Raw genomic sequence first — 27,349 nt, 5'->3', positions numbered from 1 at the left:
GGCCCACTGTTAAAACAACTGAAACTGTCATCAGGGAAGTATGTTTCAAAGGTAAGTGTTACGTGAAACACACATTTATCGAGCAATCTCAAGGTTGTTCATTACACATTTCAGTATGTGCCTGTTTCTCTACATAACTTCTTTTATTACAGTCAGAGCGAGAGAGGTGGCGCACTGGTTAAGGAATAAGTCGAATAACCGACAAGTTACACCGGTTTTTGGTTTCCAGTTGTTTCCCTAAACCACCAGGGGCCGATTTTCTGGGCAGTTCTTACAGTAAAGGCAATATATAGTGCTACAGAGCTAAGGTAATCCTCAACCTCAACGCAGACGGCCCGTTTAACTGTAACCTCCCTTCGTTCCTTAGTTCCTGGTTGAAATTACTTTCATTTGGTCGTTATAATAAAATCGTATTTCTAATCAACGTGAAACACCTTGTTGCTGAATCGTCGCGTTAGCTCTTTCCAACAACTCCACTGTTATTTTTAACGGCTGCTGTTATCTCTCTTAGTCAGAAAATGCTCATGCTTTGAACTTGGACGTCCTCACCTACCAATAACTGTTGCGGTTCAGTTATTGTTTTGCCTTATAGGCTTTGAAGCTTTTCCTCTGAACGCCTGTTGCTGTAACACTTGGCGCATTCCAAGATTTTCGATATTACGTGCCGGACCATTTCCATTCGGTTGATTTTTCTAAATACCTTTCACCAGCCGTATAAAGCTGTCAACTAATGGAAAATGAACATAAGAAAAACAACAACCTTTAACGGTGCAAGACTACAGGCAGCCAAACGGCCATGTCACCGTAATTCATTACCGTTATTTACTTTTCAGGTGGCCTATTATTAAAAAAAAAACACGTGTAGAAGTCCATACTGGTTTTTAATGATGGGCTACTGTGATTACTGGCAACGTTTTGCCACAAAAAGGCCACAAAAACGAGAGTGCTCCGGAAGTAGTCTGTGAAATTTGTTGAAACAATGACAATGTATAGAGCAGCATATGTATGTCCGAATCTTTTCTTATTTATACCATTACGTGGACGATCCTACCGGCCAGCCAGAAAGTGACATGCTGTCCTTTTGATGGCAATGCCCATGAGTTCCATGTTACAGTCAGACTTTTGGAATGGTGACAAGGCTCGCGGAAGAAGAACTGTGTTCATCGACGCATCTTTGACAACACAGGTATCATGGTTTACAGTATTTTGTTATGGACTCACAATTCAGCAGCAGAGTTAACGATGCAATGGAAATGACACAATTTCGTATCGTACTGAAAAGTGATCCAAACCTAGCCATTTCATGTGGAATGGTTTAGTAGATACTCGATGAATATACCCACAAGGAATCTTCCCATCTACATTGAAGTTTACGCTGGAGAAACTCTTGATGAAAAAAATATGAATGTGTAGGGGACTTTTACCTATTGTGAGCAATGCTCTAAATAGTGACCCGCCACGAAGTATCAGTCTGCACATTATCTTACTTCTTAGTAGCGAACGGTGAGTTTGAGTCTCGGTGTAGCTCTTTGTTTTAATTTGTCAAGACATTTCATTACAATACTCAACTGCTGCCTATTGCCTTCGTGAAACAATATGTGGCACTGGAGACGTATACTAAAGTAACCTATTCCATGTTCCAGCCTTACATTCCAATTTAGAGCTGTAAATTGACCGCCTCAGTCACATCAGGTAATCGTCTGCTAGGCCATGCCTGTTTTATCACGCAGCTATTTGGATACCTACTAGTGTGCTTTATTTTCAGCAACATAGTTAATGAATGCGCGCTAAGCTCAAAGGAAAGACTAAAAATTATTCATAAAATCCCACCTATCTAACAAACTGGCCTCTGTGTTGTTCTTATGGGACATTTACGTTTAAAATAAATGTTCCCTATTAGTAATATCATTACGTTCAACCAATTTTAAGTGTGGGTTAGCTGAACGTTTTCTCCTCCTCGTTTCTACGGGTGCTGTGTCCTGTTATATTGCTGTGACTTGGGCACTTTCTCACTACACATATATATGTCTCTGATCAGAGACGTAAATCTGTGTAGTGAAATGTGTGTCCAAGCCACAGAAATATAACAGGACGCAATATTTGCAAACGAGTGGGAGAAAACGTTCGGCTCATCGTTCCTAAGACACGTTTCGTACATAAAAACAAACTTGTCAGAGCTAATAAATAGAAAAATATTCCAATAGTGAGACCGCAAATTTTAAAAGAACATACAAATTAAAAATTGGATAATAAACAAAAGTTCACAGACGATTGTCTAAGATTCCTCATGCTTGCCGATGACGTCATGTACTAATTTACACCTGTGGCTGATTTAGGCTGGCGGCCTCCGGACACACACATGGAAAACAAAAGTAAAATTATAAAAAAGGCGATCAGGATGTCACAACTGTTGTGAAATATATTTGGGTGATGAAACAAAATAATGGTTTGTGCACTTGCAAACAGGCGGACACATATTTCACGCATTATTATTTTTCTGTACGCACGGGAACTGAGATCAAAACTTCAGTATGGTTCATTGATGTATGTAGCATGAAGATGGGACACAAAGCATGGAACCTCCTGAAACACAACGACCTAAATTGATCACAAGCTAAAAAACTAGCATAGGCGGCTATGAGAGCGCACCTTGTTGTGACGGAGAACCGTGGGCGGCTGGGCTGGGATGCGTGGTTTGACAGCTAAGGCAGGCTAGGAGACCATGCTGGGACTGAGCTCAGAAGAGCGGCAAGAGTATGGCGGTGTCATAATAGTCGGCTGCACCTTTGTGTCTCTATGGCTGACGCACACTCTGGCTGTGAGCAATTCAGCGTCCTCAAAACAGCGAGCAAATACAGTCATACTAGGCGCCTGATGGGGAAAAACCCATGCTCTCCAGCCGTTAGGAAGAGGTAACGGACATAGCTGAACTGAGTGAGCAGAATAACTGTGAAACAAGACTTAATTTTATAAAAACTGAACCAGAATAGTCACTGAGAAGCCAATAAAATAGTTATCAGTACGGAAGTAAGATGATGGCGTAGGTAAAATTGAGCCCTCGATACGAAAAGTGCATGTTAAAATATGTATCGTCAAACGTTTCGTGTCCACAATGAACTTTGAAAATTAATGTCTTGACGATGCCTAAGCGAAGTGTCTGTGGATAGGCCTCATTGAGCACTATCATAATGTCGGAGTCGACAAAAATTTGCACCTAAAGAGTAAATAAAACACACAAAGTAGCGACAGCATTACGAAATAAACATACAGGGCTATTACAAATGATTGAAGCGATTTCATAAATTCACTGTAGCTTCATTCATTGACATATGGTCACGACACACCACAGATACGTAGAAAAACTCAGAAAGTTTTGTTCGGCTGAAGCCGCAATTCAGGTTTCTGCCGCCAGAGCGCTCGAGAGCGCAGTGAGACAAAATGGCGACAGGAGCCGAGAAAGCGTATGTCGTGCTTCAAATGCACTCACATCAGTCAGTCATAACAGTGCAACGACACTTCAGGACGAAGTTCAACAAAGATCCACCAACTGCTAACTCCATTCGGCGATGGTATGCGCAGTTTAAAGCTTCTGGATGCCTCTGTAAGGGGAAATCAACGGGTCGGCCTGCAGTGAGCGAAGAAACGGTTGAACGCGTGCGGGCAAGTTTCACGCGTGGCTCATGCACAACTGGAGACCGGCAGCGCCGACTTCATCTTTCAACAGGATGGTGCTCCACCGCACTTCCATCATGATGTTCGGCATCTCTTAAACTGGAGATTGGAAAACCGATGGATCAGTCGTGGTGGAGATCATGATCAGCAATTCATGTCATGGCCTCCACGCTCTCCCGACTTAACCCCATGCGATTTCTTTCTGTGGGGTTATGTGAAAGATTCAGTGTTTAAACCTCCTCTACCAAGAAACGTGCCAGAACTGCGAGCTCGCATCAACGATACTTTCGAACTCATTGATGGGGACATGCTGCGCCGAGTGTGGGAGGAACTTGATTATCGGCTTGATGTCTGCCGGATCACTAAAGGGGCACATATCGAACATTTGTGAATGCCTAAAAAAACTTTCTGAGATTTTGTATGTGTGTGCAAAGCATTGTGAAAATATCTCAAATAATAAAGTTATTGTAGAGCTGTGAAATCGCTTCAATCATTTGTAATAACCCTGTACATACGGATGTATGAATGTACATAGTTTTATTTTTTTATATTTATTAGCAACAACACAGCGTAAATCAACGTCTACCGTAACATGAAGTCTGTTATTGAATAAATCATTTAATTTAGGATGATACCAAGAAAAACAACAGAAAGCTGATGAAATTTACGCACAATGTGATGTATGATACATTTGTACTGCATAAGATTAATGGTCTTTACATATGTTATGAAAGACGGTGTTGCATGAACTTGACTCCCAATAACCCGAGAGCTTAAATAACTGACAGCCACCTTCCAGGCGATCATTCGGCACTGATAGCCAAAAATGTGTATGAGTGACGAGAAGATCGTGTCTCGATAGTGACCGATATTTTCTGAGTGTTGAAACGTGTATATTAGCATATGGTGATAGCGAATACTTTGAAAATAGTTCGGTACGCGAACTTTGAATAATTTGCGTCAGGCGAACTAGTCTGAAATCTGAAACTTTACGGTGGTTATTTGTGAGTGAGCAGAATTTATAATTTTAACTAGTTCGCAGTCATGGAACTTTCATTTGGAATGTACGTCAAATTAACTTTGATTTATTTTCCGATGCGAAACTTAGGCTGAGATGCTGTTCTGATTTGGTTTAAGCTCTCGAACCGTCGTACTGTTATGCTTCGATAAAGAATTATTAAGCTATTACGATGATAGAGGACATACAATAAATTCAGTTTTAGTTAAATCAGTCAATACCTTGAGTTGAGAGCATTATTTGTTGCCGAAAATTCCTGACAGCATATTTTTGAACTTAGCGACTATATTTTCTGTGTAGGTGTGACAATTGCTTTTGGTCGGCCACTAGACATTAGCGTAGCCAAATTTTAAAAGACCAAATCTGTTTGTTGGCACTTAGACATTAATGTAGCCAAATATTTAACGACCAACTACGCATTCAGAGGGTGTATGAACAGTAACTTCCAACTAACTTTCCGTTTATAATGTGTGCTGGCGCAGGTGGGGACTCACGATCAAAATTCTGCAGGTCAATTTCTTGGCACAAACAATTTGTTTTCAAGCATCAAGTTGGTAGCGAGAGTAAGAATCCAATCCAAACAGTGTAGTCGTGAGGTCTCACCAATCGGTTGAGTGGCCATGGACCCTGGACGACTGGAAAACCGTGGCCTGGTGAGATGAGTCCGGATTTCTTTTGGTAAGAGCTGATGGTAGGGTTCGAGTGTGGGGCAGACGAAGCCATGGACCGAGGTTGTCAGCAAGGAACAGCAAGCTGGTGGTGGCTCCCTAATGGTGTGGGTTGAGTTGAAGACCATGTGCAGCTATTCGGAGACTTTATGTTTCCAAATATGTCACCAGACAGCTTTTATTTGCAATTTGTTTGAAGAGCAATGTGGACAGCTCAAGCGAATGGTTTGGCAACCCAGACCGCACGACATGAACCCTATCGAACATTTATGGGATTTAATCGAGAGGTCAGTTCGTGCACAAATATCTGCGCCTGCAACATTTTCGCAGTTACAGGGGCTATATAGGCAGCATGGCTCAAGATTTTTGCAGGAGACTTCCAACGACTTGTTAAGCCCATACAACACGAGGTGCTGGCTGCCCTACACCGGGAAAAAGGAGGGCCGACACGACATTAGGAAGCATTCCATGACTTTTGTCACGGCAGTGTAAAATCTTCTAATAACGAGTACTCGGCATTATAGCCTTAAAAGACAGCATCAGGTAAGAGATATTACACATTTAGCTCTAAACAGCGCCAAGTAGGTTACAGTACGCTTGTTCGCCCAGTGCTTGAATACTGCTCAGCAGTGTGGGATCCGTACCAGATAGGGTTGATAGAAGAGTTAGAGAAGATCCAACGGAGAGCAGCGCGCTTCGTTACAGGATCATTTAGTAATCGCGAAAGCGTTACGGAGATGATAGATAAACTGTAGTGGAAGACTCTGCAGGAGAGACGCTCAGTAGCTCGGTACAGGCTTTTGTTGAAGTTTCGAGAACATACCTTCACCGAGGAGTCAAGCAGTATATTGCTCCCTCCTACGTATATCTCGCGAAGAGACCACGAGGATAAAATCAGAGAGATTAGAACCCACACAGAGGCATACCGACAATCCTTCTTTCCACGAACAATACGAGACTGGAATAGAAGGGAGAACCGACAGAGGTACTCAAGGTACCCTCCGCCACACACCGTCAGATGGCTTGCGGAGTATCATGTAGATGTAGATGAATGGAACGTGCCGAAAACTTTATAAGCTTGTATCATATTTCATAACACCCTTTCGAATCTTATCTCTTGTGCAGGAGCATTTCACCACTAAGAGAGATCTTAATACCAACTGTCTCTGGCATTGAGTTTAAAAGAGCATGGAAAAGGTCAGAACGGAGAGTAATCTAAAAATCCCACTTTTCCAATATGTAAACACGGAAACAAGTTCTTATGACGTTTAATATCGCTTTTGTATCTAGCTTTTTCTTTACTTGGAACATTGGCTCTTAGGCTTCACTAACGGAAAAAAATTCTTTCTCCAAAGTAACAGCACACCATTTGCTATATTATTAAGACTCGTCCACTATCAGCGAGACGTACTATCAATGCAGCGAAATTAGTTCATGTTTGAGTGATTGTTTTCGTGAGCCCTCTGAGCATGTGAGTTACCAGTACTATTTTGTTGAAATGTTAAGAGGACGAGAGAACATTTTGGTCATATTCACCTGACCTTCAGTAAAATTCACGATATTCACGATGAATCTTTAATTACAGTCGAATGACTGAACCGTAGTAAAGCGCCGTTATAATCAAGAAACCAGAGAATGTCAGCCCTGTTTCATTCTGGCTCATTACCATCGCCTACACACGAAAAACTTGTCTTTGTACCTTGTTCGATATGCAGTGAACTCCAATTTTTGTCGCAGTATTTCTGAACTACTAATTACGGTACTGCCAATGAAGCATGAAACCACTAAATGGTACTTGCGGTCGTTCTAATATTATTTCAATAGCATTAGCGACGTAATGGGAAACTTTTTGTTTTGTGAATAGCATTCTGAGATGTTAATGGCAGTAAATTGCGTGTTAGTTGTTACAGTTTTATTTCTGGTGACGGTAATGTATTTTGAAATATGTACACTTTTTACTTTATTTCTGCTATCCGTTTAGGTGATTTACGTGATTTTCATTTCTCAAGCAGGGCGGAAAACATTTGCTCTGCTACAAATTTCTTATCTTCAGCTACGATTCATATACAGTTTTGTTTGCGTTTACATGCTGTAAGCGTAATATGAGGGCTGTTCGGAAACTAAGGTCTGATCGGTCGCGAAATGGAAACCACAGTGAAAATCCGATGAAACTTTCCATGGAAGTATTGGACAGTGTCTCTAGTATGTCCGTCGATCACGTCACATCACTCTTTTCAGTTCTGAACGCGCAGTGACAACCTAAAGATGCCTAGAAAATAGTGTCTCTCGCAGAGTATGAGCGCCTGGTGAGAGATTTCGACCGACATCATGCAGCCCACATAAAATAACTGTCATGCCTTACCGTATTCATGACAATTCTCGTCCGCACTCTCAGGGGCAATGAAGATGCTCCCACAGCGTTTTCGATGGGAAGTATCTGACCACACATAATAGAGCACATAATTGGCTCCCCCTGAGTTTCATTTCTGCGCACATGAACTGCTATCTATGACAATAACTTTTGGCACACACAGGGAGTTGTAGACCAGCGTTCAGAATTGGCGGAAATCACAGGCAGCTGCTTTTTTATAACGAAGGTATTGGAAAGTTGGTATAGCGCTACAATAAGTGTCTAGGTCGGAGCGGCGACTACGTAGCTGGAACGTGTACCTAAATGTTCCAAATAAAACATTTTTGATTTTCACAGTGGTTTCCATTTCGCGACCGATCGGACCTTACTTTCCGAACAGTCCTCGTACAAGAATGATATGCCTCTCTTCGAGTCGCTTAGATAAACACTTGCAAAAATTATTGTTGAGGGATACGAAAGACCTACTTCATCATTAAATCATTAAGTAGGGGGTATATTGCAACGACAACCAAGTCGCTTGAGATAACTTAACGTTCGAAATTATTCCGTTCAATACTGTTTCAAACGCTTACTGGGGAATGTCTAAAAGGACAGTTTGGAGGTAACTGAACTCCGAAGCTTTCTTTTGTGTGAAAAGCCTTTTACCAAATTACTAAACATATGGTGGGATTTAGGATTTGGTGCAAATTCCCTTTAGACAGCGATCAAAAAGTTAAATTCAGGATACTGCATAACACGGGTTTTGCTTTCTTCGTCATACTTTCTATTCTCAGTACGCTCACGATTTATTTTCTCTACACTGTCGTTGGTAACCTGCCAGAAGTGGCCAAACTAATTCACAGCTCTTATGAAAGCGCAACATTTATGGTCAAAAATATATTTTGCTTATTGGCCAGTCATTTAAAATTAAGTGTGCCATGGTTCGAACACGGATTTAAACTAATAAGAGAAATACACTTTGAATTCGATATTTGTTTCAAATCTACATAGGATGAGTCTGCAACACTCCGAAAAACTGGCAGTATTGTCAGGATTTTAGACTGAGTATTATCGCAGAGGACACCCTTTGCCTGTGGTGACTAATTTTAGAGTGATTAGTTCCGTTCGTTACCATCGTCGTCGTCATGTTCGGTCACATGTTAAACAGCTCCCGTAAAGAAACAGCTCTATCTTTTAGAAACTTTCCTGTATTGTATGGTAACAGGGTTGTTGCATTACTGTGCATTGTGAATGTTCGTTACCAATCTCGAAACTCATGATATTGCGTTAACCTATTCAAAGGTACGAGAAGGTAACAAAACAGAAAAAATTTAACTGTGTAAGCAACAGCGTGTTCAGTGACTGAATTATGGAATCACTCTACCTTTCTTCTTTTTTTTCTTTTACAAGTACGACACACATTTTTCACGAATCCGCACTGGTGCGCAATGCACAAGTATTCACAGTGCTGTATAGTCACAAAGGAAAGGAAAGGAAATTACTACAGTAAACGAAATATTCAGTAACGAGGCATCGGAGACCAAAAAAATTCTTGGGAAATAAGGTCTTCAATTCCGTATGTCTACCTATGATGTATGATGCAGAGTGCTTCTGAAACCACTATCATCCCTCCCCACCAACCCACCCTCAGTCACCTCCGGCTGTCCTTCTCCATTAGAAATGGCGAGTGGTAATGACAACGGTCTGTAAGCCTCTGTATGACCTATATCATTTCAGTTTTCTTGCGGTGGTTAATACTTGTAAACATCTTGAAAGAAGTAACCAGTGGCCTAACGTGGAATTCCAATAATAATGGTCCCTGTTATACGAAATGCCTATCTTGAAACGTCTGCCATTGGAGTTTAGTGGACATCTCCGTAAGGCTCTCGTATTTACGAAATAATGAACCCGAGACAAAACACCCAGCTTCCTTCGGTTCTTTATTTTCTTTATCAATTCTTTCAGCTAAGACTTCAAGACTGACGAACAATACTCAAGAATTAGTCGAAGGAGTGTTTCCCAAACTACACTCCTGGAAATTGAAATAAGAACACCGTGAATTCATTGTCCCAGGAAGGGTAAACTTTATTGACACATTCCTGGGGTCAGATACATCACATGATCACACTGACAGAGCCACAGGCACATAGGCACAGGCAACAGAGCATGCACAATGTCGGCACTAGTACAGTGTATATCCACCTTTCGCAGCAATGCAGGCTGCTATTCTCCCATGGAGACGATCGTAGAGATGCTGGATGTAGTCCTGTGGAACGGCTTGCCATGCCATTTCCACCTGGCGCCTCAGTTGGACCAGCGTTCGTGCTGGACGTGCAGACCGCGTGAGACGACGCTTCATCCAGTACCAAACATGCTCAATGGGGGACAGATCCGGAGATCTTGCTGGCCAGGGTAGTTGACTTACACCTTCTAGAGCACGTTGGGTGGCACGGGATACATGCGGACGTGCATTGTCCTGTTGGAACAGCAAGTTCCCTTGCCGGTCTAGGAATGGTAGAACGATGGGTTCGATGACGGTTTGGATGTACCGTGCACTATTCAGTGTCCCCTCGACGATCACCAGTGGTGTACGGCTAGTGTAGGAGATCGCTCCCCACACCATGATGCCGGGTGTTGGCTATGTGTGCCTCGGTCGTATGCAGTCCTGATTGTGGCGCTCACCTGCACGGCGCCAAACACGCATACGACCATCATTGGCATCAAGGCAGAAGCGACTCTCATCGCTGAAGACGACACGTCTCCATTCGTCCCTCCATTCACGCCTGTCGCGACACCACTGGAGGCGGGCTGCACGATGTTGGGGCGTGAGCGGAAGACGGCCTAACGGTGTGCGGGACCGTAGCCCAGCTTCATGGAGACGGTTGCGAATGGTCCTCGCCGATACCCCAGGAGCAACAGTGTCCCTAATTTGCTGGGAAGTGGCGGTGCGGTCTCCTACGGCACTGCGTAGGATCCTACGGTCTTGGCGTGCATCCGTGCGTCGCTGCGGTCCGGTCCCAGGTCGACGGGCACGTGCACCTTCCGCCGACCACTGGCGACAACATCGATGTACTGTGGAGACCTCACGCCCCACGTGTTGAGCAATTCGGCGGTACGTCCACCCGGCCTCCCGCATGCCCACTATACGCCCTCGCTCAAAGTCCGTCAACTGCACATACGGTTCACGTCCACGCTGTCGCGGCATGCTACCAGTGTTAAAGACTGCGATGGAGCTCCGTATGCCACGGCAAACTGGCTGACACTGACGGCGGCGGTGCACAAATGCTGCGCAGCTAGCGCCATTCGACGGCCAACACCGCGGTTCCTGGTGTGTCCGCTGTGCCGTGCGTGTGATCATTGCTTGTACAGCCCTCTCGCAGTGTCCGGAGCAAGTATGGTGGGTCTGATACACCGGTGTCAATGTGTTCTTTTTTCCATTTCCAGGAGTGTACTTATTTCGCGAGCAAGCTGCATTTCCATAAGATTCTTCCAAAGAATCTTAACAATGCAGCCGCTTTTCCTACAACCACTGTTACGTAGTCATTCCAATAAGGACGCTCGCTTCGACGGCTCACTGTTTCACGGTTGTTACTTTTCATGGTGATTTATTTCCAAACGTTTCATTGTACAGTAAGAATCTTTCCTCCTGTTTATGCACAACATGTTAAATTTTTATGTCGATGGTCAACTGTCTCATGCTGCACTAGATGTCTTGTTGCAATTCGCTTTAGTTCTTTTACATTGCGGTTTCTACTGACAATGATGAGCCAGAACATCGTGGTCACTGCCCACCGCGAGAATGAACGCCACCTGGTAGCGTTAGGGTCCCGTGACGTGATAAGGAAGGTATGTGGGCGGAGCAGGAACGAAGGGCAGTTAGTGTGGCTCCAGTAACGCATACATAAGAAAAGCAGCTTGGGTAAAGGGCAGATTGCTATGGTCCAAGGCATAGGAACGAGCATAGTGGAAAAGAAGAAGCCGGGTGGCCGGTTGGCACGTGCCAATATAGTGAGCATTTATGGGAGGTGGTTGAAGGACGGTAAAACCACAGGTTGGTGAGAAGGTGTTGGACGTCAGCACCTTGCTAGCTCATTAAAGCAGGATAGGCGGCTAACTGTGGCAGATATGGCGACACAGTACAGTGTTGGCGCAGGAACGGCTGTTTCAGAGCACATCGTTCAGCGAACGTGGCTGGGCATGGTGATCCGCAGCAGACAGCGACTACGTGTTCCGCAGCTAGCTGTTCAGCAGGTGGTCATTATGTTTTGACTCATGAGTGCACACAACAGCATATGTATTACAATGTGTGTACAGGAGTCTCAGCAAGCTTCCTTTACTTACCACTTCTTTGTTACATGTCGCGAATATAACGGCCGTACAAATAAATATGTCCTCCGTAAGGGACGGCATTTCATAAGGACTATGACATGATAAATACAAATAAAACAGTTTTTGCATCAGTCATTTGTTTATTTTTCCATTACGCATTTCGATCGTTGACACCACAGTCTTCAGGTGGAGAACTGTTTATTTACATAGGTGGTATTAGTGAAGAGTACTGTGAAAAGACGTCAGTACTGTTCCCCAACACCAGCTACGTAAATGAAAACTTCTCTACCTGAATATGATGGTGTCAACCATCGAAATACGTTCTGACAAAATAAACAAATGACACACGCAGAAACTGTTTCATTTGTAATAACGGCCACATTGCAGTCGCACTGGGTGCTCCGTGTTGACTTCGATGTTCTAGAAAGCCCTGAATCTAGGCATAAAACTGTGACAGTATCCTGTAGGCTCGTTAATTTTCCACAAGGTGCCAGTGAGGAACGTCATAGAATGCTTTCCTGAAACGGGCATCCACCTGGACGCCGTTATGTACAACCCACGTGCGTCTGTGAAAGACTCTGTAGACAGAACGCTCACCTTGTATAGGTCTGGATAGTGTTTCCAAATGAGCCGTTAGTGTTCCTAGCGAGTGTTATTGTTTCCATGGACGTCGAAGTACTAACGACAACTCCACCAACCACAACTTGGCAATTTCCCTGAAATCTTTTACTACTTCATCGCCCTTCAGTCACATTTTATGATTATATATCTTGAGTGTACAATTTCCTCCTGGTTGGATCATGTTCGCAGAAAGAAATGGGTTTTATAGCTTCACCCTGACGGAGATCACTTTGATACAAAACTTCCTTCACTAATGATTTCGCCATCATCAGGGGGTATTTTAGTGAAGAAGACGTAACATACGAAGGGATACACAATGACATTAGCTTTACTTTTTGTTGTTGCTACTTGTACGATGATGTGCTACAATACATTTTCTTCCACATTTGCCTTACATATCACCAAACTGTTACAATCTGTGTTTCCTCACACTTAATGCCATTTGCAAAATGAGAACCTATTGATGATAAATGTTTTATATTTCGAAAGTGCAAATACACAAGAGCGGAGGGATGTAAAACCGAATCTTATGATGAGTTAATAAAATGATTGGTCCCGGTTTATGTTGTAACTTAAAAATATTCCTCATTGTGCGTAAATTTAGACGTATGTGAGATCCTGCAATTCCCATATTGTTCTGTCTCCCACCTCCCCTTAAAAACTCACACTTAATGCCATTTGCAAAATGAGAACCTATTGATGATAAATGTTTTATATTTCGAAAGTGCAAATACACAAGAGCGGAGGGATGTAAAACCGAATCTTATGATGAGTTAATAAAATGATTCGTCCCGGTTTATGTTGTAACTTAAAAATGTTCCTCATTATGCGTAAATTTAGACGTATGTGAGATCCTGCAGTTCCCATATTGTTCTGTCTCCCACCTCCCCTTAAAAACTCACAATCAATCACTTCGTACGTAGTGGCTGGAACAATTCCACAAAATGGTATTAGATCGAAACCAAACCTGCCTTGTGAGAATTATCTGAATTCCGGTTTACGTCTTATGATGCCCCAACGACAGTAAACGAAGTAAATATGCTACTGGATTTCTGAGTGACATTCACGATCAGGATCGCCAAGAAAAGAGACCTCAGAAGTTTCGGTTCTGTTCACAGGACCCTTCATGTCAGAAATCGTGCAAAGTCTGCGCTTTTCACTGGTTACTATGTGTAAGGACTACTACAAGTATCCATTTCGCGTAAAACTTCATATGCCAGGAAATAAGAGTTGTTTATAGAAGGCGTCGCGTTAACTCGGTTTGGAACAGTGGCAAGAAGAGTGACGTTGCATCTCCCACCCACACCCCCTCCCGTTATTTTATCGGTTGTTTGACAGCAGTACCACCTACGACCTTACTTGAGAGTACAGAAGTCAGAGACCAGCAATAGTATCATTGAATAGCGTGAATCACAGCACACAAATGTTAGTATGTGAACAGACGCCCCAAAAAGTGAAAGAAATCACTCACAAAGGACGTAGCTTACATAACTTCTGTTCCACCACATTTCGAAAACTGTTCATTGGGCTTCGACACATATTAGGCTTTGTTAACACAGATGAAAGGAAATTTAGACAAAAGCAGTGGCATTAGTCTCTGATTTCCTTATTTAGAGGAGAGGAGCGTAGAATTGCTCAGCAAAGTCCAATGGTGGGAGCCACGAAAAATACACTGATGAGCCAAAACATTATGAGCACCTGCTTAATAGCGCGTCGGGCCACAATATAGTAGCGATTCCACACAGCATCGATTCGACAAGTCCTTGGTAGGTTTCCGGAGGTATGTGGAAGCAGATGTCTACGCTCAAGTCACGCAATTCCAGCAAATTACTGGCCGATGCATTGTGAACGAAGAGCTGGCGCCCGATAGCGTGCCAGATCTCTCCCATCGAGTTGAGACCAGGCAAATACGACGCGCCAAGACATCAACGTGAGTTCACTGTCAATAGATGCGCCAAGACATCAACGTGAGTTCACTGTCACGATCCTAAAACCATGTATTACGATTCTGGCCTTGTGACAAGAACTGTTATCTTACTATAAGTTGGCATTGCCATCGTGAAGACGTTGTGCATGAAGAGATGTAGGTGTTCCGTTACATTGTTCGCATAGGCCACAGCTGTCATGGCGCCTTCGATTACTACCAGAGGTCCCATGTATACCTAGAGAAATACTTATCACTGCTCACTGCTGCCCTCACCAGCCAGCATCCGTGGCGTGGTGCATATTCCGAGCAGCCAGGATCATGGCCTATCCGAACACCATCATCTAAGTGGTATAAGAATAATCATGAGTCATACGATCAGATGACACTTTTGGACTGATGAGCTGTCCAATCTCAATGATCCCATCATACTACAATCTTAATGTCATGGGCTCAACTTACGATCACATAGGACTCGTCTGCTGTCTGCTGCGGAGCCCCGTGTTCAACAATGTGTACTGAGCGGTGTGCTCTGAATTACTTGTGCCTCCACCAGCATTGTACTCTGTCCTCATATCTGCCACAAAGCTATACTGCCATACAGACGACCTCCACGTTATGCAATGAGGCGAACAGCCGACCACTTTCGCCCTTTCCATAAGTATATACTGTGCATCACTCAGATTCTGACTCCGAGGGCGGACGGTCTAAGACGCATCAAAATTTTTATTGTATTCACCCATATGCATTTTGACTAGTGGCCTTTACGATAAACAGTAGTGAAATGTACGTTTTTTTGGAAGCACAACGATGGTCTGTCATACCACTAACTTTGGGGGTTGAACAAGAAGGTGGGAAAATAACAACAGCAAACCATGTTTCTCAGCCACAGACCATACAGTGCCACTCGTAGAAATCCTGAACATCATTATCCTGAAGTGTGGCTACTATTTTATTAATTTCTGACAGTGCATCACCTTTCAGAATCTTTTGTTAATTTGTTTGTGAGACAGTTTTTCATAAAGCTGGACACAATGCTAACCTCGTTAGCTTCTCTTTCAGGTACTATGAAACATTACTGAATGTTCCGTGATTTACTATCTGCATAAAATGAACATGTACGTCTACACACCGTGGTCACTTTATAGTGTGTGGTGGAAGGCACTTCGTGTACCGATGTGTTTTCCCCCATTTCTTGGCCAGTTCGCGATTAACAGGCAGGAAAGTAAATTTTTGCGTCTGAATTCGAATGTCTCTCACTTTACCATCAAGGGAGAGGCTGCTCACTAAATTCCGAAATCCGATCATCTCCGAAGATGTAGTGCATATATTATTACCACCAACTTTCAAATCGCGCGCAATGATCACCATTCAAAGATAAGGGAAATTATAGCTCGTATTGAGGCGTTCAGACAGTCGTTTTTCCATCACGCGATCCACGAGTGGAACATAGGGGGGGGGGGGGGGGGGAGGAATATGACTTACGCGCGAATTGTGCCATCCGCCACACAGCGCTTGGTGGCTAGCGGTGTACGGAGTATATATGTAGATGTAGATGAATGTAGTTTTATAAGATACTTGTATTTCTCTTGGTTGCTAGATGTATTGTAGGAACGATAACGGTTAATTTCTCGGGATGCACAACGCCTTTCTGGTAGCCATTGTAGTTGTATGAGCATTACCGTGACGCTCACGAGCTTATTGAAGGAATCCTTGATAAATTGCGCTGCTCACATGTGAATATTCTCTTTCGCAGCTATTAATCTTATCTGAAAAGTGTCTCAGACCGACAAAACATAACCATGAATCCGTCAAAAGAGGGTTTGGAAATTTGTGATAAGGGCTTATGGGACCAAACTGCTCAGGTTATCGGTCCCTAAGCTTACACACTACTTAACCTAACTTACGCTAAGGACGACACTCACACACATGCCCCAGTGAGCGCTCGAACCTCTGCCGGGGGGCCGCGCCAAAAGAGGTCTCTCTAAACTACTTTCTTCGTGTGTGAAACATATTTCTTCAGGGATCTTCCCACGAATGCTACTCTTACTTTACTTAATACAATTCACTCAATGTGCTCTTTTCACCTTGAAACCTGAGTACCTTATAGTTGTGACGATTTCCTGTGTCTAAGCCCAATAATATAATCAACAATAACAGTCCTTTCTTCCTATTTATAAGTTGAATGTATTGATGCTCATAGTTACTGTCATTCATTGCGTGATGCATCGACCCTATACCAGTCTTCCTGTATTTCCTTAAAAAGTTGAAGGATCGGGGGCTGTCGTATAACATTTCCTTCTGGTGTAGTGTGTTCCATTTGCCAGGAAGTCCTCAATCCGATCATATAGTAGATTCGATAATCCGTATACTCGTATTCTTTATCACTAGGAGTCAACGTGGAACTGTACTGAAGCGTTACATCCCTTCGATGCAAGAGTTGAATTTCACAAGGTCTCTGCTTGCATTACCCGTGACGACTCTCTTCGGGAACATTTTTGGATTAAAAAATGGCCGTAATGAGCTACAATAAAACGTATTTCTCATTTCTTTCTTAGTTTCACCTCGGTAACATAGGCTCTACTTACTTACATCTTTCTGACGACCACCCTTGGAAACAAGATTGATTTACAGCATTGATCAAACGTATGGAAAACTTTGTTGCTTCTGTGATCTTCAATAAACAGTCTGGTAACGCGCAGGGTACCTCATGCTTGTGCTACTGCTCCAAGTTACAAATATTTCTATAGCTGATGTCATAGGAGAGCTGTTGTTGCAAACCTGAAGCCACACTTTTGAAGGATGTTACGACATAAAAAGAGTATGTTCAAGAGTATTGATTTAGCAATAAAGTATAGCTCCTAGCCAAGTTGTTTATTCCACATTTCTTGCAGTAACTGAATTATGTAAAACCAGTGTGACAGATAAATATTGTTGTGCAATCAAATATATCGTAAAGTAAGTTGTATCTTAGGTAACTGTAAAAAGTAATATTAATGAAACTTTCTTTACAAAATCACATTCGTACATCAGACAACAAACGTAAATATGAATTAAGTGCTTCCAAAACTCACTAAGTGTTTATCGTCACATGCTAGGCTATAGTTGTGACCGTGACTGACGCAAGGTTGGAAAGAATGGACGTGCTTGTAATTCATTAAATGTAAACAATGGCTATTATGTAACCCAAGAGGCCAACAGTGATCTTTTTTTCGCAGCTGGCTATCTTGTGGCGAATAGAGGAAACAGGCTATTAGTGGCAGAGAGATTCCAGCGAGTGGCCACCGGATTCCATTTCGGTGGCAGCAGGAATGCGGTCGGCTGGAGATTCTTGCGGGTCGGCGGCATCCCTGGCCTCAGCACCAAAGCGCCGCCCGCTCGAATTCTTATGACATTATGTGTAAGAATTCGATTATACAGCCAGAGCTACGCGTTAAGAAATCAGAGTCGTCCTATCATGTGAGTGCTGTTAATGAGCAACATTGCTGAAATGTCCAGAAAGCCACATACCAGCCGGACACGAAGAACTATCGCCAGTCTTCAGTTACTGTTCGTGATCATAATTTTGGATTGTTAATTAGAGTTGTAAATTATGTGGATGTTTTTGCTACGTTGTTGGTGTGCATACCTCGTTTGTTGAAATTATTACTCGTGGTTCCTAACATTTTTAAAGCTTTTTCATGCCTCAGCACACGTTTCATAAACGTGAAAAAATCTCTACTTGTACAAAGGATATAGAATCCTTAGTGACCGTCACACTAATTTTGTGAACCCAAACAACTTGAATCACTCTTTGAGGTTATGTACTTCATAGAAAGGAATCCTCGAGGACGCCTTACATCAGCTAGTCTTCACTCTCTGAATTTTGTTGCCGTTCCATGTATTATTCTGTAGCTATTCCGGATAATCTTACAAAAAGACTACAGTAATTGGCTGCAGTTTATGAGAATGTCGGTAGTTATTCGGTCAAAGGCGAGCTGGTAAGAGGGTGGAATCTGTTTCCAGCCATTCTCATCTTGTTTCATACTTTCTAGATTTAACTCTAGGAAAAAGGCCAAAATTAAAACTGTATGTTCCGTTCTTTAGCTGTAGGTTATTCACTAAAGATCGCACTCAGCGTCAGTAATGATCATTTCGAAGTTCGTTTGATAGGAGCTCTTCACTCTTATCAGTTTTCCAATTTCTCCTCGTAACTACCGTACGGAAAAATTAATAATTTCATCCAAATGGAGCAGTGTTGATGTCCCCTATGCTATTTTCCTGCTTTATTTTGTGTTTGTTTGTAGAAGTCCCTAATGTCTCTTGAAACTATTTTCCACATCTTTCTCTTTCAAAGTGCTCTTCGAGGAAATACCTCATTTGTTATATTTTCAGTACATTCTATCTTCATCATTCGTGTCTAGCACCATATTTCAAACGAGTTTAATTTCGTCTTCCTAAAAAGGCGTATTTTACGTCATATAGTCGAAACACTTGTATGTGATTATTATTAATGGTTTTTCCTAGGTATATCACAAAGGGGCGTTAAAACATTTTTTTAAAATGTTTTTCTTACTTGAGAAGTTCTGTTTGTTATCATTACTTCATTTCTTCCTCGTGAATGATTTTATTATTACCTCCTAGGTTAGAGATTGAATTGTGTGAAAGATGCTGCTGCCACTGTGACTTACAAGTGAGATAAGTTGGGCGCATGTCAATCTAGATAGGGAGCAATATAGGGCGGCCAAAGTAAAACTTATCCTGTAAATATTCGTAAATCTTGTACAAAGAAAGATACGCTAGTAAACGAAAAGGAAAACAGCTCAGCCACGAGTAGCAGCTCTGTCCGAGGACAGAATTACGTGTGTTCTGCTTCACCTCTTCCGGACAGTGCGGATTATTTGAATACACTGGCTCTTCAACTTGTGTCACAGCTAATAATCACACAGGTGTTTTGTGGCTGTCCTCTTCTCACCGAATACCTCATGAAGCTGTGATACGTTTACGTGTTTGTTATATACTGATGTCCATCTTCTTGAAACCATTCATAATCATTCATCTTCTGTTAGATGATCCAAAAATGGGTAAGACAGATTGCTGGCATAATGTCAGACTTAACAGGTGAATGAAGGAATATTTTTATGGTCTCACAACCTGACATTATGCATCAAATACAATCCGAAAATGATGAATTTTCTGTTTAACATACGTTTGAAGATTTTCTGTTATATAATAGAGTGTGTATTTAATTACCAGAACTCTACTCACCTGAAGAAATGAGCAACTCAGGACACAAATATCCGGACGTGCTTCGTTCCAAAAGCATTGCCAAATGAACATGCGCATGTTGGTGTGGAAGCCTTAACTCACGCAACACATAATATTTGTGAGGATAAATATGCATGTGCGTTTTGGTAATGATCTAACTCGTCATCTCAAAGTCCTACTAGCACAGCTAACCGGCGGGCCATTATCTTGGATTTTCCTGGAAGCTATCTTCCAAATCAGTACGATATCTTGCTTTCCTGCACGTTTCGACGAGTTTCCAAGTTATTTTATTCCTGTATATGCAGCGGTATATCGAAATGCAAAACAACTTGGTGACTAGACACTAGGCTTGTTTTGGCATCCTTAATTAAAGTAAACAGTTCCGTAACGGAAGCTATATCCATCGTACGAGAAATGACTGCGTTATTAACGTGACCCTTTTCAAATATTATTGCTTATGTCAGTGTTTGTGCCACAAATGCTTGGCCACGTTGTTGCAGTCAACGAAATGCCATATAACATCGAACTGTTCGCTCGAAATGAAAAAGGAAGCAGGCATTTCGCAGACTCTTATTTAGCACATAGAGCTGCTCCAAACAGATTGTTTGGTTTTAATGTTGCGTTTTATCCTCATACTGCTAAATTGCTTGGCAATCAACTGAGAGATGCATTCGAGATAGCGCTTGCAATAAGGCGGTCGTGACTACTGAGCCATTATACGTTTATTTTCACAATTATCGCTGTTATAGCTATCTGTGATTATTTGATGCCAGCTCCAACGACTAGTGCAAAAGAGATGAAACAATAATTTACAGTAGTTATGGACCCAACTCTGTTCGTCTCTGAACACATCTCGGCAGTAAAAGCTTGTGACGATTGTACGATACGAAGCTGATGTTAAGAACTCGTTTCGTCCTCTTTTGTGCGAGCTGCCTGTACCATTCGTCGACCGTGCTTGCCGCAGTTAAGCTGTTCTTGCTGACATGTAGTCTCATGATGCGTTCTCCGAAGAGGCAATAAAAACGCAGACACACGCTTTCTTCAACCGAACATTTCGGGAACCTCGAAGTTCCTTCTAGTGAAAAATACGCCGAAGGTATGTGCTTGGATATGCAGACAGCATCATTTGAAATATATAAAAAGAGAAAGATGTGTACATGACTTCTTTGGTGCTCAGTGTGTCTATTCATTCAAAATTTTTCTCACTCATTACCATCGGGGTTTTGACTTTTTTTAATTTTATGCTTTAACAATCAACGTGGAAAGTCTAATGCGAGACATGGTTAATCATTAACTGCTGATCACGTAAAACACAGTGAGCAATACTGGTTAATTCGCCCTGTCATAATACCATCAACATATCTTTTACGAACATATAAGGGGCAGTGTAATGAAAACGAGACAGATGGAAAAAGGTAAGTAAACTCTTTATTATTTCAAAAGCAATCGCCATACTTGTTAATACATTTATCACACTGTGAAAGAAGATGGTCAGTGCCTTCCTATAAAATTTTTTGCTGTGGAACAAGGAAGCGTGATTGTACCCAGGCATGCACATCTTCGTCCGAAGCAAATCAGCGGACGCGATATACGGAAATCGCAGCGGGGGTGGGATCGAGACTAAGTGGAGGATGTGTAAGGATGGAAAGTGATAAACCCTTCGGCACCTCTCATTTCATTTATTTATCCTTAATAATGCGACTGAAGGGGAGTTGAGTTAGTTTCATGAGATTGCAGTGATTATATGAGATTATTCCATTTCCTCTTTTTAACATTCTGCAGTATAACGTGGTCCTTGATATATCAATTTGCTTTATGCGCGAGCTTTGGAAGTGAGGAGTGCTATGAATATGAGACTGGTGACTTGTAGTAAGGCTCAAGAAAATGGCCTCCAGGGAGCTGAGGGCATACAGGCTTTCGCAGAAGTATAGGGTACGAGAGCGGCAACCCAAAGCCGCCTTTCCTTCAGGAGAAAATCGCTTCGCGAGTCCTATGCTGGCACAGCAGCTCTTGCGCAGTTAGTAGGCACGAAGATCATATTAAGAGAAATATTTCAGCAAGTGAACAGCTTTCCAAAAAAGAAGGTGACAAAACAGACCTTACCCAAAAAAATGTTCAGAGGTTTCAGCTGAGTCAGTGACTAGCCTCGTGGTCAGTTTTTTAACATTCATCAGGACCTGTGATACGAGGCTAGATGTTCTCCACTAGTTTGCCTTCGAAGGGAGTGTGTTAAAATGTGTAGGGAAATTAGAAATTTCACCAGTAATGAATATACGACGTCATGCTGAAAGTAATGCTTTCAAATATTTTATGTGAAAAGTCTTAAAGCTTTTGAAATTAAACAAACGTTATTAACATTTTTCGTGATTACTCTTCATGTATACGTGTTTGCTTCCCTCTGCCGCAAGAGAGCTCTGAACTGTATCGTGTAACACGGCGGTGTGTAACCTGACAATGCCAGTACGGGAAAAATAACCTGCTTTAGTCGAGAGTTCTTCCGAACGTGAGCACCCTCTCCTGCAACATGACACTGACAGGACGCAAATAATCACTGCCACAATCCGACGCATTCGATGCACTGTCACCGATCATCCTCCATACAATCTCGATTTGGCCCCATCCAATTATACACTCTTCTCAATAAGTAAAGGATTCCTTCGAGAACTTCACTTTGTCAGTGGCGAAGTGGTATAAGAAGATGTGAGGTTGTGACGCCGTCAAAACTGTCAGACATTCTGCAGTGACGGCGTCTACAAACTGGTCTTTCGTTGGGAGAAATGTGTTCGTCACCAGGTTGACCATGTTGGGAAATAAATATGTACACCCGTAGAATAAAAATACAGATTTTTAATAACGTATGTTTTATTTGAAAAGATTTAAGAATTTTTTCATCAAAGAATTGGAGGTATTAGTTTTCGGCATGCCCTCTTTTATCTAAACGGAAAAGGACATAACGCTGAAGGAGGTCATCGCAGTTTGTATGAAAACATATGGCCCTACCGCAGTGAGTAAAGAAAGGGTGAGGTAATTGTGAGCATAAGTTAAATGTTGGCCGTGGACAAAGGAGTCACTCGTCTGATGCATAGGCTGAAAATATTTGTTCAGCGTATGACTGCGAAAGAGGGAGAAAATCAGCTGCAGCTTTGCAGTAAGCAGCCTTCCTCTGTAATATCTGTAGAAGGTTTGAAGAAATTTTCCTGCTCGAAATCTAAAGTGTTGGGAACATGACGGTTATTTTCTACTCAATAGAAACACAGTGGAAAACCTTCAACATAAAACTGAGGGAATTGAAATACTATTTTATGTTAAGAGAATTTCGTAGTACACGATACAAGCGAAAGATGTAATGTAATTTCCATCTCGTCAAGTTAGATTACCGTACACTGCAAGAACTCGATTTACTGCTAAATATTGCTCTTGTAGATAGCTGCTGTACACTGACAGTTTGTGTACAGTTTGTTACTGGTCTGTGGAAAAAAATTACCATTGCTGTTTGAAACATCTTTTTCAGCATCACATTTTCGACAGATTGTTCGATATCGTCCATTGTTTTCCTCATTTCACCATTCGAACGCCCAGCTAAATACGAGTAGTTACGCACAGTTTTCATGACGTTACAAATTTATGACATATTATGGAAAACAACTACAATATTGATTCCATTGAGAAATTCTTCCCTTCCATTAATAAAACTTGTCATTATTTAGTAAACTTAAATACGCCACTGTTTTCATGTTAGTTCTTCAACAATTCACTGTTTTTATTGTATTGCGGTGTTAGATGGGCACACCAGCAATTTAAGGTTAGATATTGTTAAATACATACACGAACATTATGAGCGTAGCTCACGATTTGAAGATTATTGAGAAGATTATAGTTTTCTATGGGTAAAAATAATAACATTCAGCATCTTTCAGTTATGAATTTATGGTTAAAGCAAGTGTCGTCTTGCAATTGGCGTCCCTTGACCACGGTCTCGAATCACGGCCCTTTTGTGATGTAGTTAGCTCATTATTTTGAGAACTAAGCTAGTGTTTTCCTTTTTTTCGATGTCGAGTATGTTGCTCTGAGAACATTTCGACTCGGGTTTGGCACTACGCGTTGTACCTCAGCAATTTTTAGTATGTTGTAGTCATATTATTTCAGTGGATGTGTTGTTTGTATCATTTATTTATTTATTTATTTATTTATTTCTCGCTGCGTCCTGTCAGTGACTTCCGCATCACTTCTTGTCTAACGTTACGTCGTTGCGAACAGCGTTGTGAAAGCTTTTGTGGAAGAAATTTGTGTTTGGGGATGTGTACTGTATTTTAGAGTAGGTTTTGTTTCATGTGCTTATGTACAAACGTGTGCATTATTTAAAAGAAGATGAGAGTAGAGTTGTGGCGCGTGATGTTTTGAAATCGGAAACTTGTGGAAGTAGCAGTCGATTTGGATGCTTACGGGAAGCGAAGCTCGTGTGTGTAATGTGATGTCTTCCGAAATGGGAGACGAGTCAGCCATGATGCATAGGAAGATAGAACGGTGAAAGAAGTTCATTTCAATCAGTCTGCATACAGGATGCAAATGTCAAATGCAGACTACTCCGTTGGTGAGGGTTCAGTTCACTCAGAAAATAAAAGTGAAAACGATTCTGAAGCGGCAGGTGACGTAGGTTCTGTAAATACGGAAAGACGTACAATCAGGGAAACTAACAATCCGATATCACGGACAAGGGGTAAGACAGCAGATGAGTAGTGTGCGGGTAGCCCAGGGTACGTTACTGGATGTGCGCAATTAGAATTGATCGTTCAATCCATGTAAGAAACAGAGAAGAGACGACAGGAAAGTGAAGAGAAGAGACAACAGGAGAAGGAAAAACGAAGGAAGAATTGGGAAGAAGAGAGACAGCAGAAAGAAGACCAAAAACAGGAGATCCTCATTAACTAAACTAGGAAAATTCAGAAGCGACAAGACAAGAGGGAAAGAGACAGAACGAAGTCATGAAATAAATTAAGGAAATTGAAATGTGGGCTGATGAGTTTGTCGAAAACGTAAATCAGGTCCAAATTGCGCGAGATCAGGCAGCACTGGCAGAGTCGAAGTAAGCGCAGCCAAGAAGGCTATTTATGCTATCAAAAAACGGACGGAGAGTAACTGAAAAGATACAGGAAGAAATGTTAGAAATCAAGACGACGCAGCAGGATGAGCTGGCGGATAAGATGAGACAAATGTGCGAACGTGTCGCTCGTCTAGATATTCATCCGGAACGTAGCCGACAGTTCGTTAGTCACCAGGAACGTCAAAGACAAAATTTTGCAACCCAACCTGGAGCCACATCCCCGGCACAGGTCGATATCGGCAGAAACGCTCGCTTAACAGGGTACGACGCTCGGCGGACCGCGAGCAGTCAGTGGCGCGTAGTGCACGCAGTACCGAGCCGGACCACAACTGCGCACGACTCAGACGTACGGAAACATTACTAAATGACTCTGATGACACGTGACGGATGCACAACAGCATTCAGGGATCTGTCGGCGCACGCATGACTCAAGTTAGAGAAAGTACAGGACCGCAAAATTATGAATATTTCGACTTATAACATTTTCTCTCAATTCAAAAATTTCAAGTTTGCAAAGAGAACCACAATTCATCACATCCCAAGTCAGTATGATAGAGTACTACTGAGTCAACGCCGCTAGTATACTAATTGGAATTTGTCGGTGGAAACCTGGAAGGTTCAATAGCGGAGCATATGCGTAGCGTTGCATCAAACTCCCACAATTACGGCGAGTTCAGGGAGGCTTTCCTAAATACCTCTTGGTCACAGGACACACAAGGAAGGATTATGTTAGGGAAGTATTACGAAGCAGCGGGGTGCCGTAACTTGACGAATTTTTTCGAGACACTTGTCAACAAGTACCGTTACCAGGACCACCGAGTAGTAATAAGGAGATGATGGGATACTGCTACATAAAAATATCATTGAAGTACCAGGAACAGCTCACTGGCAAATGTAATGACACCATAGAGTCATTCAAAAGCGCTCTACGAAAGTCAGACATTGTCAAGGAAGCACAAAACGCCAGGGACCAAATGAGACATAATGAACGTGATTCGCAAGGCGCATTTGGTGGAAATAATAACGGGCGAAACACAAATAGAAACCGAGCGACAAGCGACCTTTATAAAGGCCACGAATTTAATAATGAGCCTCAGTGAAATGACAGGAACAGTCGGGGGAAGTATGGCGGTAGCTTTCACGAAAACAGAAATAGCAACAGGAGGGAAATGCAACATTCTAACCTCTTCATGCAGCCGGGCTGGAACTCTGGGCAAACAAGGAATGATGGAGGGATTGGTAGGCAAAGACCTCAACGTGATCACCAAATTGACGCAGTGGAAGTCAGAGCACATGATCCTAAAACAGAAACCGCTGCAGAAGTCGGAGTAGGAATTGACAGTCGGCCGCTGCGGCGTTAGCCAAAATCAAAGGCTCACATAATATCGGTACAGGTAACATTAACTTGAATAGGGCTTGCACAGTTATATCATTAAGGCAGTATTAAGATTCATTTCTTTCCGATTCATGTAAGTCCTCATTTATCGTATTGTTCTTTATTTGTTTACACTTGCACTTTTTGGATCTTTTATTATTATAATTAGAGGACAATATCTTCTCCTGTGACACCTGAGATATGAGTTTCGCGTTTTTAGTTTTCTGTACAGCATTTGCACTTCGATAATTTCCACAATTTTGAATCATTTTTGTATCCTCTCATGTTTCACAGACAGAGATTCATTTCGTGGATAGGAATGTGCCGATTTCCCTGCGGAAACCTCTTGTGTTTATGATAAAACTGGTCGGTTTAATACTTGAACATTGCTGTATTAGCTGATTGTCAAGCCATAGCAAAGGTATGTGTTGCAACAGCGTGAAAATTGCTCTTTTGGTTCAGAAATAATTGCAAAAGTCTTGGAAACACAGTTCTTCTCGGAAGTCATCTTGGAATGTAGTAATGGTTTGGTTTCTTCCGTTGATATTGTGTGTGCATTGCCAGCGGTGCGTTATCACGGTCTGTTCCACCATTCGGAGCGAGGAGGCGATAGTGGTGCCACAGAAGTTCATTTGGTATCAGATAGTGGATCCTGGCGTGGTTTTCGTCATGCCACCGATAGTGACGGGGATATCTTGCGAGATGGACATGGGCTGTTCACGCCAGAGGTGTACCGACGTTTAAGTAATTTTTTTTTTCTCGCTGTGGTTCGATTACGGTTATCGCCAATGGAGCGATGGGTTCTCGCTGGTGGTTTTCGAGTATGGTTACATTTATGGATAATCGCCTATAGTGAAATATTTTTTGCTGGTGGTACTTTTTTGCCTGTGGCTATAGCTTGTGTGCTAGCGGCAGTAGCGCGATGATGTTTCCATTGTGGTATTTCGATTGTGGATCGCCAACGACAGAGGTGTGTCACCGGCTAAGTTCTGTATTACGTGACGTGGGCTCATGCAGTGCGAGTCAGGATAACACGCCTTTAAA

The sequence above is a fragment of the Schistocerca cancellata genome, chromosome 4 (genome assembly GCF_023864275.1).
Source record: "Schistocerca cancellata isolate TAMUIC-IGC-003103 chromosome 4, iqSchCanc2.1, whole genome shotgun sequence".
In the NCBI taxonomy this organism is placed as follows: domain Eukaryota; kingdom Metazoa; phylum Arthropoda; class Insecta; order Orthoptera; family Acrididae; genus Schistocerca; species Schistocerca cancellata.
This window is presented reverse-complemented; position numbering follows the sequence as displayed.